Source organism: Triticum aestivum, chromosome 1A (assembly GCF_018294505.1).
Source record: "Triticum aestivum cultivar Chinese Spring chromosome 1A, IWGSC CS RefSeq v2.1, whole genome shotgun sequence".
Taxonomy (NCBI): Eukaryota; Viridiplantae; Streptophyta; class Magnoliopsida; order Poales; family Poaceae; genus Triticum; species Triticum aestivum.
The window spans coordinates 227,757,999-227,777,127 of record NC_057794.1 but is presented as its reverse complement, the minus strand read 5'-3'; positions in this window follow the sequence as shown (position 1 = coordinate 227,777,127).

Here is a 19,129-nt window from a genome sequence, read left to right as displayed (position 1 = left end):
TATACTACTTCACCCCTCTCTCGTGTGCATACATACGTGTGAGCGGAGCTACACATTCATCGAGGAGGAGTCCAAGAAGAAGTGAACATCTACACCATCCAAGAGGGAAGCCTAGAAGCGGAGAAGGAAGCGCCAACAAGAAGGCAGCAGCTCCCAGGTGACCCCGTGCGCACGGGCCCCTCTGACCCCGTGCCCACGGGCCTCACAGGCTGGCGGTCCTGAAGACCCCGTAAGCACGGGCCTGTATCTTGCCCACGGGATCCCCGTGCCCAGGGCCTCCCGGACCCCGTGCGCATGGGCTCATGCGTCAGGTCTCTGGATACCCCGTGCGCACGGACTCCACTTACCCCGTGCACACGGGCCCCCTTGTGCGTGGCTGTTGGGCTTGGCCCTTGTATCCCCATCTCGTCTCTACTTACCCCTTCATCCCTTGGACCTATATATATGCCCCTTCCTCCTTCATTTAGAGTTAGCTAAGAATAGATCTAGATATTAGAGCTTAGATCATGTACCTCCCCTTATGGGATTCCTCTTGATAGAGAAGACTCCATTGGAGTACAAGACCTCCATTGGAGAAGATCCCTAGTGGATAAAGCCCCCATCTAGGGAAGGATCTATCTAGATCATCAAGCTCTCATCTCCATCGTAGGATTTGGGATGAACTCTACCATGTATCTTGTTTCCCTTTGATTGTTCATGTACCTTGTGGATCTTGTGTGTTTGTTGGTATAGTGGATGTGTGATTGGACTTGTTCTTGAGTGTTCCTCTTGTTTTCCCTCTTGTGTTCATCTTATTCTTGGGGATTCTCCCTCCAATTCGTGAAAGATCTCCACTTAGGGTTCCACCCTACAACATCTTGGTAGCAGAGTCATGGTTTCTCACAAAACTGGAGCCCCCCTTCTTAGTTTTCTAGCCTAATTTTGCTTGTTCTTGCCCAATTTTGAAAATCCCCACAAAAAGAGCCATACCAATTTTTTTGTGATTTGAAGTTTTTTGTGAGTTTTTGTTGATTTTGATCTGTGGATCTGATGTATAGCAGGTAGATCTACCCCCCCTCTTGCGTCCCCATACCCAAATTTTTCTTTCCCCTTCGAATTTGACAAGAAAATCATGAACTTTCCGCCTACCCCGTGCCCATGGGCCCCCGCGTAGTTCCAGCTGACCCCGTGCCCTTGATACATGTACCATGCGCACGGGACCCCGTGTCCACGGGCCTTGGACCCCGTGCGCACGGCCCTCCCAGAATCAGCCGCGTGCACTTTATGTTTCCGGCCAATACTTCCACTCCCGAACTCCGATTTGGGTCTTCTTTGGCTCGTTGAAAAGCTAGCGATGTGACCGAGCTTCTCATATTGGTGTTACCATCATTTGACTCCATCAAATTTTTCCCATTTTTGCATCTTTTGCATAGGCCTTACGCCATAACTTTCGCACCACCACATACAACTTCCGCAAACTAACCCATTTTGGTTATTAGTGCATTTGTGGTTGTTTGAGTTGTGATTTGAGTCTCCTAAGGTGTTTCAGCTACTTAGGGACGGTTACATCTTCGTTCACCACCGATGACTTGTATCGGTCCATCGACTACATCCACCACGAGCTTCCACATCGACGATGACCATCCATCCTTTGAGCCCATTTTCAACCGGAAGCAAGGCCGGTTACACCCGACTTCGTGAAAGGTTAAGTGTGATGATGGTATCCGTTCCATCATAAAACTTTTCCTTCCTTTCCATTAAATCTTGATAGCCCCACCATCTTTGCGAATACCTTCATACCTATTGAGACTAGCTATTAGAGTATTGACGGGCTTCGCGAAAACTTGTGCACCATAGTGATACGATATCATATTGTTGCATCATTGGATATATCATATAGTGCAATTGCTTGCTCTCGTGCATTCTTTTGATACTTATCTCATGTGTTTGGGTGAGGCTCATTAAGCATAGTGGAAAGGAAGATTAAAGTCCAAAAAAAGCTTTTAAGCAAGAAAAGAATGATCATAAGCTTATAAGCAAAAGAGAGTTGAGCATGAAAAGAGATACTTGTGCATGAGGATACATGGAATAGGAAACATTTAGCTTGCCTACATATAGGTTGGTGCCAAGTGGTGAATCGTGCCCAAGTGTGCAATCAAGCTAGTGCTCTCCTAGTGTTTGTGCAACACGAGCTTAGTCTTCGTTAGGCAATTTTGCATTGCTCATCCCTATAGTTGCACAAGCCCCATTATCCCATCGTGTGTGTTTCTTTATTGCCCTCCTCTATATTTGTGATCACTTGCTTTGCATTTTGAGTCCTTTGGATTTATTTCAACATTTACAATATCTTGGACTTCAATTTGCATGAAATGTGTGCCACTTGTCCTAACCAAGCCACTCGATAAGCTTTTACTTGTAGGTGTGAGTGAACAAGTCATGTACCAATTCCACTATTCTTTCATCTCAAATTGAGTGATACGAGATACATCCTCAACGTTGGGAAAAGGTAACTTGGTATTTTTTATCTCATTTCCTACTCACCTTTGCTCGAGTCTTGTGATGGATAGGCAAAGCACATCATCTCCGGTCTACCACCACGACGACGAGTTCGATGCTATGGAGAACTTCATCGATGCCAAGATGGACAAGAAAATGGAGGAGCTCAAGGTCCTCATCAAGAACCGCAAGTGGTCTTCCTCATCTTCAATAAGATGCTCAAGTGCAAAGACTCCCGAACTACCATCTCCGGCGAGTACACACAAGCATCGTCATCGACATGACCATGAAGAGCGAGCTTCAGGACACGTGTTGGCTGCTCTGCCAATCCCGTGCACACGGGACCCCGTGCACACGGCCTCCTGCATCCCCATGCACACGGGCTCTACAGAACCGCGACATGAACTACAAGGCTGCGGCTTCTTCAACACATTTGGCATCTTTGCTAAGTGACTTCAAGGCATCTCCGCCTTCGGACGTACGACATCTTTGCCTAATCCACGAGCTCAAGTCCACTACCTCCACAAGATACTTTAACTTCACCAACGATGATGAGTGTCCATTCTTTGGGACTCATTACCCCGAAGAGTACCTCGAGTGGGAGTGCAAGATGGACGACTACCTCAAGCTGCACCAAGTACCCTTCAACGATCAAGTGAAGTGCGCCACAAGTACCTTCCACGACTATGCATCAACATGGTGGCTTCATAGACCTTCAACAAGCTTCACCATGACGTGGCCCACGGTGAAGAAAGCGATGAGGCGAGAATTTGTGCCTTCCACCTACACGGAACATCTTCAACACCAATTGGAGAACACCATACAAGGATCCCAAGTCCGTCGACGAGTACTTCAAGAACATGAAAGAAGCCTTGCGATGTGCCGGCGTGGGCAACCCCATTTGGATGAAGTTCTACTTCATGATGGGATTGAACAATGACATCTCCAAGACTATCTTCCTCAAGAACTACAAGTCCCTTGACGACAACTACATCAGTGCTCTCAAGGCGGAGCAAGAACTCATGAAGGCCAACTCTACTCGACCCCGAGCTCACTTCGCACCGACCACGCTACAAGACAGCGAGAGTGATGATGTGCCATCTTCGGCCTTCATCCACGATGACAACTATGAGACGGTTGAGCATGTGACTTTCCCTCTGGCCACGATGACCTATGATGACTTGACTGACTTGTGCCACCATATTGAGAGTGAGAGTGACTTCACCACTAGCCCCATATATGACGAGTTGCCACAACTCCCATGTGAGGAGAGCCACAACCCCCACCACTTGAGTGAGATGAGTGACTCCACCATATGTGAGTTTGAGTGCACCTACTTTGAGGGAGTGAGTGAGGCACCACATAGAGAGAGTGAGGTAGTTGATTAGGCATATGAGGCCATTTTGATTTCTAACAACTTAACCTCTCCCTCTATTGTGTCTTTTGCTTTGGTGCTAGGTCCCATATATGATGACGCGCCGATCCTCGACGACTCCGTCCTTTCTTTGGACATGACAATGGCCATGGTGGACTATGATGCACCCCCACATGGTTCCATCAAGATGAAGATGATGACCACCATTTGGTCTTCGCCACGTCACCTACACCACTTGAGTGTAATGAACAAGGTAACATAGGTGAGGTGATGCTCTAGTCCCACTAGTGGACTATCATGACATTGATTGCTTGCATGATGTTGATCCCCTATTGCTATGATTCATGCTAGTATGATTTCCCCATGCGATGATTTACCCATTTATGATGAGTTTGATGATTGCCATGTGGAGTCTATTAGTTGTGATTCCATGTTGCATATGATCACTCGTGATAATTCTCTTGGTCACATCATGTTTGCCAATTCGCTTGACTTGTCATATGCTATGCATGAGATCAATCATATGTCATATTTGCAATCTCTTCATAGTGACTATGAATATGATATTAAAGTAAACCCAATTTGCACACTGGCATAGATGACAAGCCTATGGTTATTGGCATTTGTTTCTCCTGTGATGATATTGACATGCTTCCTTTGCATCATTTATCTCATATGCCATGCCATAGCCACCTAGCTTCGGATATGCACTGTTTTGGATGTTGTCCATTTTCTCCATATGATGTTTCCAATATTGCTCACGAGGAGACCCCCATAGTTTCCTCATACATTTTAGGAGATTTTGATTCATCCCATTCATTGCATGATCTCAATACGTGTGTGCACCATATGGTCCCCATGAATAAAAATGCTATTGATGTGCCATATACTTGTTTTCTCAATTTGTGTCCCCATCGTGTTATACATATCAACTATTCTTTCATGATGGATGACATGTTCATATACCATGCATCCAATTTCTTCAAGCAATGCTTATCTTGTGCTAACTCTACGTGCACATACACATCATGATGGATGATGTGTACATTTACCACGCACTTCATTTGTGTCTCTTTTGTGTAGGTACCCATGAACACTCGTCAACCTCACAATCCCATGAGTTGATGAAACAAACTCTAGAGAGTAATGATGACTTGGGATCCCGTGGATTGTCCTTACCACCACTCCCTTCGCGTAAAGACTTCATGCATCTCTTCTACACAGCTCTCACATGGTTATGGGTTATTTACCACTTCTCACTTTATGCCCATATTGCCATGTTAACTTTGCATGATATTATCATTCCTATACCTTTGCCATGCATTAGTGACCCATGCTTTGCATTACACATGTTTCTTGATTCGCATACTTGTATGTGTATTTGCAAGCTTGGTGGAGATATTGCTTGTTATTGCCATGTTCCATTTGTGCCCCATACCTATGATGATACTTTGATCTCGCTTTGTGTCCGTGCTTGCGATATGTCATGTGCATTGCATATGCATATTGTTCACTCACATGACATGATTGCCATGAAATCCTATAGTGTGTTGCATCTTCGCTCCACTAGATTGCACGACATGATTGATATGCTTGCTTATGTTGCATCACCATTAACTCATACTTGCTCGTTTCTCGCAGTTGATGGCATCCATTTCCATGCTTTGCACATGATTAACTTGATTGCCTCACACATATTGAACAATTGCTACTTATTTTGTGTTGAGTGCCATGATATCTTCACTACACCATATGCACATTATGCTTGGATTGTCTTGCACTTGCCCCCTGTTTCGACATCTCATTACATTTGGTGTTGTGAATGATTCCTATGCATACCATAGACCATTTATTGAGTGCTTTATGCATGCTTGCTATGACCGTGAGGTAGATGCTTGTTCACTTGTCACACATATTATCATCTTCACCTCCCATTTGCATGCTTGTTTCCATGATGTCCTTGATTGTGCTCAACTTATATGCTTAAATGCCATGCAACACTTGTTTGTCAAACCATATGCTATGCTAGATGACAAAACTTGTTGGGTGAATCACCTCTTGAATGCTTGGTTTTGCTCTTACGCCAACCACATTTGTTTTTCCAAGTGCTTGTTATCTTTGCTCCTTTTGAAGGAATTACAAGACAGTGTGACATTAGAGAGTGCCCATTTGAAACTACAAGATGATGAATGCTTGGTGATCGTCCACTTCTACACGGCAACATCATCTCTTTCCCATGGTGATTTGGATTTTGATCCGAGGTCGGATCTTTCCCAAGGGGGAGGGGATGTTGCGGAGCATCCTATGGACATCACCATGTAAAGAATCCATTTGGCAAGTGACACGTGCCACATCTACTTCATACATACAAAGGTGAATCATCTCCTTTACACGTGTCCACTTGTACCTTTCGAGGATGGTATACTACTTGACCCCTCTCTCGTGTGCATACATAGGTGTGAGCAGAGCTGCACATTCATCGAGGAGGAGTCCAAGAAGAAGAGAATATCTACACCATCCAAGAGGGAAGCCTAGAAGCGGAGAAGGAAGCGCCAAGAAGAAGGCAACAGCTCCTAGGCGACCCCGTGCGCACGGGCCCCTCACTACAAAAAAATACACTTCCGTGATGATACGTGTTTCTCACAGTAGGTCGCGTTTTTTGTCATGCATGTACATCCATGACAAATTTATGACAGAATCAAGATAGTCATACCTGTGCTGTCGTAGAAGTGTTCCATGACATTACCAAAATTATCATCACGAAAGTGTCCACTTCCATGACGATAAATCACGTGTCACAGAAGTGCTTTCGTCAAGGGTGACCGACACGTGGCATCCACCGTAACGGAATGTCGTTAAGCTATCGGGTCGGGTTTTGGATCCGATAACCCGTTAACAGCCCCGACCAATGGGGATTTTCCACATGTAAAATCATCATTGGCTGGAGGAAACACGTGTCGGCTCATCGTTGGGACAGATGTCATCCACTCATTGGATAGAAGGCGCCTATGATACGTCGACATGTGACACGACCCAACAGAGGCCCATTCCTATGAAAAGGCCGGCCCGTTTGACTTGGTCAAAAGGTGGCGGGCCGGCCCATGGAAAGCCTGTTAACGGCCTGTTCGCATATAGCCCATTTACAGCCCGCTAACCCAAGGCCCGTTATGCCCTATCTAAATTAGGCCCAGTAGCGTCATCTGGGCCATCCAATATGATTCCAGCCCATTTTCACTTCTGGCGCATGTATGGCCCATGACGTCTTTCGGCCCATATGAGGCCCTATGTAACTCTTGGCCTATTAACGGCCCGTGGTGAAACTGGCCCGTAATGAACAGTGTATCACTTTACACCCATTAACGGCCTGTGGTGAAACTGGCCCGTATTGAACAGTGTATCACTTTATACCCATTAACGGACCGTTATTCCATTCGACCATTTCCAGCCCATGTTATCTTTCGGCCTTCTCAGAGCCCATTTATTCTCGGGCTCATTTTCAACATTCGTTTACTTACGGCCCATTACTGTCATTTTCTGCTTGTGGGCCAAATTCAGCCCATGGTTACAGTCGGCCCGTTTGTGGTCCGTTAATATGTTGGGCCGTTTTCATAGCGTCATCAAATACGACCTATTAATGATTGCCCATTATGGTCGGCCCATGAACGGACGATTCCAACTCTAGCCCGTTTACGGCCATAATGCGGCCTGTTAGCCCGTGCTTGGCCAATCGATCATACGGCCCGTATAAGGCCCATTGATGATACGGCCCGTAGAAGGCCCATTGTTTCTACGGCCCATAGAAGGCCCATTGTTTCTACGGCCCATAGAAGGCCTACTGTTTCTATGGCCCGTAGAAGGCCCACTGTTTCTACGGCCCGTACGAGGCCCAGTGTCCATACTGCACTGACTACAAGCAAGCAAATAAACAAGACAACAAGGAAATAAATAAGCAAGCAACTTATGCTAGGCTATCACGGCTATTACACATATTACATCCACTGCGCATCAAAGTTCGCCACCAGTGCAAATATAGGGAACAAAGCAGCATATAAACGCCGCAGCAAAACAAGTCCAGAACTGAAACCACTTTAGAAGAGTTCAAGAAACAATATCCTGGGTACCCATAATGCTGGCAAGATGCTTAGCAAGCTTATTAACTTTCTCTTGTTTGGCGCTTAAATCCTCCAGGGCTTGCTCTTGCACAATAAAGTACGCATCTGAATTCTATAGGGACTTCCTCAGTCCTTTGGCTTCTTGCCAAAGCACAACTGACTGATGCCTTTCAGCTTGTAGCTGAGACTGAAGAAGCCTAAGTGATTCAGGCAGCGAGTTTGAAGAGCTTGTGCCAGCAGTACTGGCTAGTAACTCGAACACTACATCCGCAGGACTGTGGGGTTTTCTCACTGTCTACAAGATCGTTTTTATCACCTTTCTTGGAGACCAACAGGGTTGTCTCACTATCTTGAACCTTATCTGCATTACTTTCTCTACCATTGCATAGTGGGGTCCTCTTCTCCAATATTATGTTTGCATACTACAAGAGAAACAAGCAGACACATCACAGGTTTAGCTTGTAGTATACGAAACTCATTTTGGTAAACCGGTTCAGTAGTAAGGTGGACAGGATAACATCATGAAACAAACAAATATCTATGTACTATGGTCACTGTATTGTCCATATCATTCTAGTTTATGTTCCCTAATCAAGATAGAGACACAGTTCAACTCATATATTTGTAAGACACAGCAGCATAGACAGAATATAAGTGTGAGAAACTACACAGCATTGGCAGCACTTGTAATGTGCATCACATGAGAACATAACTATTTATACAACTTAAACTGAAATCAACATAGAGAAAGAAGTTAGAACAGCAATCCAGTTAAAGAAATAGGTTTAAAACATACCTGTTGCGCCATTGGAGTTTCAATTGGATCCTTCAAATTCGAAAGTAGTTGGTATGAGTAAATACAGTGATGCAACAACAAAGGAGTATGGACCATTGCTACAGAATCTGACCTGAGAACAGTTGCTCTTCTGCTTTAAACGTGGAGTTCGGGTTAGCTGTGGTGGTCTTCGTGCTTTGGGCACTGCAGTAGCTTTACAAACTGCTCGTGTGGGGGGTACTCTGTGGTGGACATGGTGCTTTGTCCACTATAAGTGGGTTACTATCTGCTGGGGTTGCGGTTAGATGGGTTGTAGATGGTTCTCTGCCCAACGGTGTAAGTGTGCAATCTGGAAGAGTCTCGATTATGTGTGGTGGGGCTAGTTTATGGGCCAGTACAACCATGGTTCTATCTGCATCGACGGGTAGCACTGTCTTTTGTGAAGAACGGGTTTTTTGCTCCCTTGGATACTGCCATCACCCCCTCCAATTCAAATGGATGATAAACAAGAAAATAAATTGAACGTACAGACATTGTATGATAGACAGATGTGGTAATTCACATATATGTTGTCTAACCAAACAGGACAGCATGACACAATTTCACATATATGATGCCTAACTAAACAGGATAGCATGACACAGTTGCAGATATATGATGGATAACTTAACATGATATAATGGCATAATTCAACATATGATGAGTACCTAAACAGGATGACATGACAAAACTACATGATGTCTTTCTAAAATAGGTTGGGATGAAATAATTCACATACATGTTGTCTAAGTATACAGGATGGCATGCTATAATTGGCATAATTGATTCATATACTAAGCAGCTGGCACTCGCATGTATGATCTCTAAACTAAGCAGATAGAATTCAATATTGTGCATATGATGTCTAAATGAAGCAATGCAAGACACCATATGCATCATATGAGAAATATAAACATTGCAACTTAGAGCATACACCTCAGGTGGGATATAGGACTGGTCATCTGTCTCTGAATCCTCCTCTGAGGAGCTCCCTGTAACCATCGAGATATATGCTTCAATAGGTACCATTGCCTGCTCTAAAGAACTTGTTTTCACTCCAGATTTTTCCATAATCGGCTCAAATGGTTGATACACATGAAGAGTAGTTCAATATACACAGATTGTCGACAAATGGAATACGTAATGAAAAAAAGATGGCATGAGATAATTCACATATATGATGCCTGGCTCCATGGCGGTGCATAATTCACATATATGATAACTGGTTGAAAAACATGGCATTGCAGAATTCACACATCTGATATAGAAAGCAAACAGGAGGCATTCACACAAAGCATGTCTAATCTAAGCAGATGGCATGGCAATGCAAGACACCATATGCATGATATGAGCAATATAACCCAGCCAAGTTAGAGCATGCACCTCGGGGGGGGGGGGATACGACTGGTCATCTCTCTCCGAATCCTCCTCTGAGGAGCTATTTGTAACCAGCAAGAAATCTGCATCGACAGGTAGCACTGACTGCTCAGAAGACCTTGTTTTCACTCCAGATTTTCACACGACCGACTCAAATGGCTGATGCACAGGAAGAGTAGATGAATGTATAAATATTGTTGACAAATGGAATACATTATGGAAAAAATATGGCATGATACAATTCACATATACGATGACTGGCTAAATAGGATGGCATTGCATGATTCACATACATGATGCCTGGCTAAAGAAGATGGCATTGCATAATTCCCATATACTCCCTCCGTTCCTAAATATTTGTCTTTTTAGAGATTTCAAATGGACTACCACATATGGATGTATATAGACATATTTTGGAGTGTAGATTCACTCATTTTGTTCCGTATGTAGTCACATGTTGAAATCTCTAAAAAGACAAATATTTAGGAATGGTGGGAGTATGATATAGAAACCAAACAGGTGGCATTCACACAAAGCAAATCTAAACTAAGATGATGACATATAAGATGTATAACGTAAGCAATGCAAGGCACCATATGCATGATATGACCAACATCAGCATGCCAGGTTAGAGCAAACACCTCAGGTGGTAAGCAGGCATGGTTGGCTCCTTCTGAATCTCCATCTGAACAGTTATCTTCCTCTGGAATACAATCTGGAAATGCAGGAGGGGGGCCACTTCGCCCACCATGGAGCGGCGTCTGCATGACATTATATTCACACGCAACAGTCTTCTCTTTTTCTGTACATGTTCAGTAGGATTGTGTACAATATATGACATGCATAATAAAAAATAGTTAGATTTTGTAAGGCCTAAGGGGTGCATGCAAAAATCAAGACTGATGGTAGCAAACGAGTGGATGGATCCAAAACTAATGATAGCAGATAGATTATAGCTTCAGTTTAAAAAGATAGACAATGGATCATCTATTGTTTGTTGCCCACCCAACATGAACCACATAGAAGACCCCAGATGAACCAGATAGTAGACAGATACTATTTGTTGCTGGCTCGATATGAGACCCATGGGCAATTCAAAACTCAAGATTGAACGATAAAGTAGCAGGTAATAATAACCGATGTATAATGTAAGCAAACACGAAAGACTGCGACCTCTCTTCCGGAACTGTGTAGTCCTCAGGTTCATCTGCTCAGTCGATGATGGTAATGCAGTTGGCGTGGCTGCCGGCAACGGGGAAGATGATCTGAGGCGGCGAAAGGAAGTCTGCAGGGGGGATCTCTGCTGCAGTGAACGCTTCTGTCGATGGTGCACCTCAGGTGGGGTGGATGACGACACGGCAGGAGCAGGACATAACACACAGAGTTTTCTTTGACGCCTATCTGAAAATAAAGTAAATTTGTAAGGGCTCCTTAGAATTGGAGGATTCTATAAACATAGGGACAGGAAAAACACAAGAATAGGATAGGAATGCACATGCAAAACAAAGCATTTGGACACATAGGATTTCAGTCAACCTGGGTGTTTGGCTCACATGAATTGGAAGAACAGAGGAATGGAGAAACAAAGTGATGTGATGAGTGTACAACCTCTTTGGCATAGCCTTGTGGACGTAACCATCATTGGGTTGGACGTGGAGGATGGTGATGATGCTGGTGTGACTGTCAGAGGTGGGGAAGAAGATCTGAGGCCTCTGGAAACGGCGCCGAGGGTACTGCTCCACTGTGATGGACGGTTCCGTCATTGGAGCAGCTCCGCTAAGGTGTACGGCAACGAGGCTGAAGCATGACAATACAGACAACGTTAATCTGAAGTGGGACCCTAATATCATCTGCAATAGATGATGTAAAATACATCGCCAAAAAGTGCTAGATGTAAAATGCATCAGCCGCGCCACGGCCGCTCCGACAGATGCTGTAAGTACTGTTCACTCTGAACTTAACTAAAGAAAATGAACTTCACAGTCGAAACTGAATTTTACTGTCGAAACTGATTGAACTAGTAACAGAGCATTGCAATAGATGTTTAGGGCGTTCGAGCACTAGTAATAGAGAAGCAGTGATCTAAATCAGCAGACGCTCGAGCAGGGAACGCACTAGCAGAGAACAAGTCGTGCAGTAGCACTGCGAGCGAGTGCTAAAGCAGCAACTCCTGTAGCTGCCAGAGGTCGTGCAGCAGCAGCAGCGCAAGCGAGAGCAAGAGCAGAGCTGCAGCACGAACGAAAGCAGGAGCAGTGCAGCAGCGCAACCGACAGGAAGAACAGAGCCGCAGCGCGAGCGAGAGCAGGAGCAGCTACAGCTAGTGCCGTTGTGGAAGTCGCCACCGAGGAAGCAACGACATGGGGGAGAGACGCCGTGGATGATGTGGCCGGCGACGGCGCCGTCGATGGAGACATGCCATGTCTGCTCAGTATTGAGCACCGGCAGCCCCGTGAGATCGAATAAAAGATAAAATGCAGCGGTGAGTGCAGAACCTCCTTGGTGGAGCCGAGTTGGCCTCGGCTTCATCGGAGGAATTGGTGAGGGTGCTGCGGTTTCGGTGGGGCAGGTTAAGACGGCACTGTGGGGAATTAAGGTGGTGCGATAGACAAGGCGAACGTCGGGGCAGCTCCTTGGAGTTGGAGGACGGGGCGGCTGATCCGGCGGGACGACGAGATCGACAACGGATCATCATCCGATGGGGTGGATGAGGGACGGCGAGCTGTTGCGGTGGACGATGTAGTCGGGGAAGAGTCTCTGGCTGGGCGGCGGTCGGGAGGCCGACGAAGGAGCATGGGGTTTCGCGGGTTTTGGCGGCCTCGGTGTATGAATGGGGGGCGAAGGGGGAGGGGGGAGCCAAGCTTAGGGACGCGCTTGTCCAAAATATAGGGTAAGTTACCAGCGTACCCCCACTGGTTTTGACACCGCAACATGGAGCTTCATTTCTGGCTGAGGGGTAGAAGGGGGATTTCGCGTGTCTGGGCTGCGGGAGCGATTTCGGATGAGGAGGGAGTTCTCGCGCACATCCAAATTTCTGGATAACAAGGCGCGGCACGGGTTGAAGAAGCAGGAGTTTCAAAGCAGGTGAAACAAAAGATACTCGAGCTTGAAAATTTCGGGATAACAAGGTGCGGATTCCTTGTTCGGCAGAACAAACTTAACGTGTAAAAAACAATTCATACAAGACACAAGAGAGTCATGTCCCCTTTTACTATATTGCTATAGATGCCATTGAAAAAACTACAAGAAAAATGTAAAAAAATCAGGAGAACAAGATTACCCTGCACAGTACCAAATCGATTCACACTTCCCTCAACAACAACAAAAAACAAATCAATTCCCACCAAAGAAAGAGTAATGTCCCTTTTTATATGATTACAGATGCCATGATTTCGAATTTCAATTTTTGAATCCACGTTATGTTGAATTCGAATATATCGTTAGGTGACCTTGCGGTTTATAATTGATGTAGTCGTACATTTTCATCTTCCATCGTATATGAACACTTTACTCCACCATGTGAACATATATATTGTCGTCTACCATATGGACTAAATTTGAATCAATTTTCCTTATTTGAATATGATTGTTGTCAAGTTATACAATAATTTAAATATTATATTGATAACAAAAACATACATATAGCAGTAATCATATTTCACTAGGAACTACATGTAACATACGCTCTCCAATTCAAATATTTGTATCCATTTTATGATGAATTCAAATCATAGTACATTATTGGTCTAGGTAGCGAGATGTTTGGGATAATCTAAACCCTATTTTCATACGTATAATTTTTGGCTGAATTGGGACAAGTTTTGGTATAAGTCTCTTGAAAACCGGAGATTCTCTCAACAAGCCTCGTGGTTCCGAGAGGGAATGTGTCACCTTTGTGTGCGAAATGATATACGCTGCCTCCCCCCTGATTTTATTTACAGAGGCAACATAGAACTATATGAGTGCCCTGTTAAATTTTGGAATTATTTCGGGTTCATTTGGCCTTTTTATACATTAATTGAGTTTCTGGACTTTTAATGCGCATAATCTAAATATGAATTGCATGCACATGCTCCGGTGCACCAAAGTGGGTTAAAAATCACATGTGTGTCCTTGGTTGGATTTCTAGGTCCCATGGAAGAAATGAGAATGAAATTCAAACATCTGGGCGTCATGACTCGGCCGAGAACATCGAGAAACTTTGATTTTAAATTCATGTAAATCCAAAACTCGCCTGGAAATCATGAAACTTGGCATGGTGTCATGTCATGACACTAACATGTTGTGGTAAAAAATTGGGCCGATTTGGAAGCTCGTGGTTCTAAGAGGGAACGTGTCACCTTTGAGTGTGATACGATATACGCTGCCCCCCCTTGAGTTTCTTAACAAAGGCAACATAGAACTACATTAGTGCCCTGTTAAATTTTGGAATTATTCTGGGTTCGTTTGTCGTTTTTAATACATTAATTGAGTTTCTGGTCGTTTAATGTGCATAAGTCAAATTTGTAGTACAAGCACATGCTCTCGTGCACCAAAGTTGGTTGAAAAATCACATTTTTGTCCTCGGGTGAATTTCTAGGTCCCATGCAAGAAATGAGAATAAAATTAAAACATCTGGGCATCGTGGCTCCGCCGAGAACATTGAGAAACTTGGTTTTAAAATTCTTGTAAATCCAAAACACGTCTGAAAATCATGAAACTTGGCATGGATGTCATGTCATGGTACTACCATGTTGTGGTAAAAAAATTGGCCGAATAGGAACATATTTTGGTATAAGCTTTTGCAAACTGAAGCTTCTCTCAAGAAGGCTCATGGTTCTGAGAGGGAATGTGCCACCTTTGAGTGTGAAACGATATATGTTGTCCCCCTTGAGTTTATTTACAAAGGCAACATAGAACTACATGAGTGCCCTGTTAAATTTTGGAATTATTCCGGCTTCATTTAGCCTTATTTACACATTAATTGAGTTTTTGGTCATTTAATGTGCATAATTCAAATTTGAACTACAAGCACATGCTCCCGTGCACCAAAATTGGTTGAAAAATCACATTTGTGTCCTCGGGTGAATTTCTACTCCCTCCTTCCATCTATATAGGTCCTAATGTGTTTTTCGAGGCTAACTTTGACCAAACATTAGAGCAATAATATATGACATGCAACTTACACAAAGCATACCTTCAATTTTGTATGTCAAAGGAGCTTCCAATAATATAATTTTCATAGTATACATCTCATGTGCTATTAATCTTTTCAATAGTCAAAGGTTGTCATGAAAAACACATTAGGCCCTATATAGATGGAAGGAGGGAGTAGGTCCCATGCAAAAAATGAGAACAAAATTCAAATATCTGGGCATCGTGGCTCGGTCGAAAACATTGAGAAACTTGGTTTTAAAATCATGAAACTTGGCATGGTGTCATTTCATGGTAGTACCATGCCATGGTAAAAAAATTGGCCGAATAGGAACAAATTTTGGTATAAGCTTCTTGCAAATCGGAGCTTCTCTCAAGAAGGCTCGTGGTTCTGGGAGGGAACGTGTCACCATTGTGTGCATAATTCAAATTTGAAATACAAGCAAATGTTCCAGTGGACCAAAGTTGGTTGAAAATCACATGTGTGTCCTCGGTAAATTTCTAGGTTCCTTGCAAGAAATGGGAATGAAATTCAAAATTCTGGGCGTCGTGGCTGTGTTGGACACATATAGAAACTTAGTTTTTTAATTCCTGTAAATCCAAAACACGCATGAAAATAATGAAACTTTGCTTGGTGCCATGACATGGCACCAACATGCTGTGGTAAATTTGCAGTTCCGATTTGCGAAGGCGCACACATTAACAATCAACAAAGTCATTTTGGAACAAGTGATGTCACGTTACAATCGGAAACAAAAGTATTATTGAAACCGTGGGAATTCTACTTACTAGTACCATTTACGTGCCGTCACGCGTCCCCATTTTTTATTAGCTAGGAGGCGCCGTGCAGGGTAGCTATTTGAGTACGAGAGGCGTGCGATCAGACCCCTGCGCGCACTTATTGGGAGGAGAGCCCTTTGACCTCCATCTGCCGTCTAGCTCTCTCCCAAGGTCTCCATTAATGGCGCCCGAGCCTCTATTTAATGGTGTGGCTATGTCTCACTCGACTGAGATTTAAGAGAGAAAAAAGAAAATCTGAAAGCACGGATCTTGATGTAAGATCCGACGGACCTATATAGCATCTACTGTGACTTATAGCAAGACTAATGAATATATAAGGACGATTAATTTTTCTTTTTTGATCAAAGAAGGGCTTGCCCCTTCCGATTTTCATTACAGAAAACCACCACAATCCACAAGAAGTTCAGCACAACTCCAGCCTAACACGAAGGACTAAAAGCTACCAGATTGAAATCGCAACATCCCAAGAGGCCACCAAAGGCCAAACATCCATGCTAGAACCCAACATTTCACAACCGACGACACAATCCACATCCTAAAACGATTGTTACATCAAAAGAAACTAGGAAACTAGTCTCTGCGGTGAGCAGCGATGAGCTCTTTCGTGTCCTCAAGACGCTGCTTGAGAACATCCACGGATTCCTCCACCAGCCTTTGGCGCTCGTTGCGAAGCATGTCATTCTCGTCCATAAGTTTCTTGACGATGATGCCGGTCCTCTTCAACAAGGCACTGGTCTTGTCCTACTGGTCTGCACTTCGGACGATCTTCTCCCTCGGCAGGTCATGCTCGGCCCGGAGCCTCTCATTGCCCTCCCTTAGTTGCCGGATGACGCCGGTAGCCTGTTCAAACGAGGCTATCATGTCGTCCTGCAACCTCGCCGAGACGAAGATCTAATCCATCTGGCTATGGACGATCGCATGCATGCGCCTGTAACAGTCGTCGCCTGCCTGCGAGAAATTTTCCCAGGCCGCCGCGGCTCGGCGGGACATCTCTGCTGCATTCGTGGCAGGGCGGGACATTTCTGCTGCTTTCGCTGTGCGGCCGGACCAGTCTGCTACATCGACGGCATGGCGGGACCTTCGTGCAGCTTCAGCGGCGCAGCGGGACCTCTGTGCTGCTACTTCCGCGCGGCGGGACATGTCGACTACTCTCGCAGCGAGGCGGGACATCTCTCGTGCTTCCGCTTCCATGCTCGCCTCTCCCTGGTGGGAATCTCTCGACCCAGAACTCACGCTGGCCATGGCAGACGCAAGGGAAGGATGCTGAATGACTTTGTTTTTGTGGATGAGGAGTTGAGGAGGAATGTGCAGTCATCTTGGCATACTAGTATTTATAACCGAGTACTAATACACTCCTAAGTGGGAAACCGTTTAGGTTGTGATCGGTGTGAACAGGTTTGCAATTCAATATAGCGTGGAGTAATTTGGAATGTGACGAGATGCAAGCTCAAAATTTAGTGCCGGTTCTAGTTTCGAATTGCGGCACTATTCCCGGATGGAGTACTTCTTTTTCTACTCCCTCCTTTCCGGTTTTATAGGGTTTATATCAAAATTTTAGTTTTTCCATTTTATAAGGCTCAATTTGGTTGTTCCCCAACACATGTTCAGATTCCAAGGTGCATTAAATCATTGCATGCAAGTATTAAGAGAAAATTGACCAATGCATGTACTTTATGCATGCATGCATTGCAATTAATGCATTGATAAACATAATTTTTTGAGAAAAACAATAGCCGCGTGGCGAGCTCTAGGCTAGTCTTTTTTTCAGACGCATTAAACCTATCTCTCGGGACTTCTCGCACGCACCATTGTGCCACCCACAAAAACTTGTATTCTGAGTTTAGTAGTACATTATACAGGAAGAGAAGAGGTGCACGCATGCACTCGTCCTCTCGCACACGCGTCTGTTTTTTCTCGAAATGGAGGATGATGACCCCCGGCCTCTGCATCTGGGAGTCACACACGCAAATTATTGAAATATATCGAGTGAAGTGCTTTGATGTGTCGCGTCAACTCGTACATCAACGAGAATTTTGATTATCCTCTCCCTCGCAGACTTAACTGCACCTGCCTTTGGCTGTATGACAGGTTGGCCACACACCTGTCGGGCCCACCTGTCATGCACGCAAAGGCAGGAGCGTCCCTCCCTCGCCCATGAGCGTGGTGGCTGGCAAGACTAGGAGAAGCTTTTGCTACACGCTCTCCCTCCCGCACGCGGTGGACACGCGGCAGTTCAATCGGTGTCACATGGCCAGAAGCGTACTGTAGTACTCCTCCAGTGCAGTAGTATTCCATCATTGTTCGACTTCCCGAAGAGGCGAAGAGCCAAGCGCAGCCCGCACGCTCATGTGGCAGTTTCATGTGTAGAGTAGTCTAGGATAGCGTGTACCGTGCCTGTAAGCTTAAAATCGTTGGGGTCGGCTCCATGCTATGTGGCCGTCTTGAAGTTTTTTTAATTAAAATAGTCTTCTGGCCCTACCCGAAAACTGCCGCGTGTACTGCCCGGGAAAAGCCCCGCCCTCAACTTTTAACTACGCGAAAATAGTTCGAGCTTGTTCGTTCTATATAAATACAGTACTTACTGTATGTTTATTCACCCATGGGGTTGTTCAATGAATGGAGGGGCGGAGAGCACAAGTGAACAATACTGTAGTACTACTAGTAGTAGTAAGTAGGAGTCATACAGTAGTCACCTTAAATAGAGAGTTTCTTTTCTTTAATGCCCCGTACACAAATTGAAACGCTTGTTGTGGATGCAGGGGCTTGAGCGCTTGCTTTACTAGGGTTGCTCTCTTCATTCTCTCATCCTCTCCAGATATAAACAAGACAACGGTAGCGACATTTTCTCTGTGCTCACCGCTGGTCACAGATCCGACCGGATCCCTTCGGCCGGTGTGTGTAGAGGACTAAAAGGTGCATCGTTCACGCGGTCATCGCCGCCGAGGGAGGAAAACCATAGCTGTCGGAGGGGCCCGATCCTCTGCCCATGCCGTTCTCTCCGACACATGGCCGGCTCGGGAGGTCCTCCGACCCTTCTTCCACCCT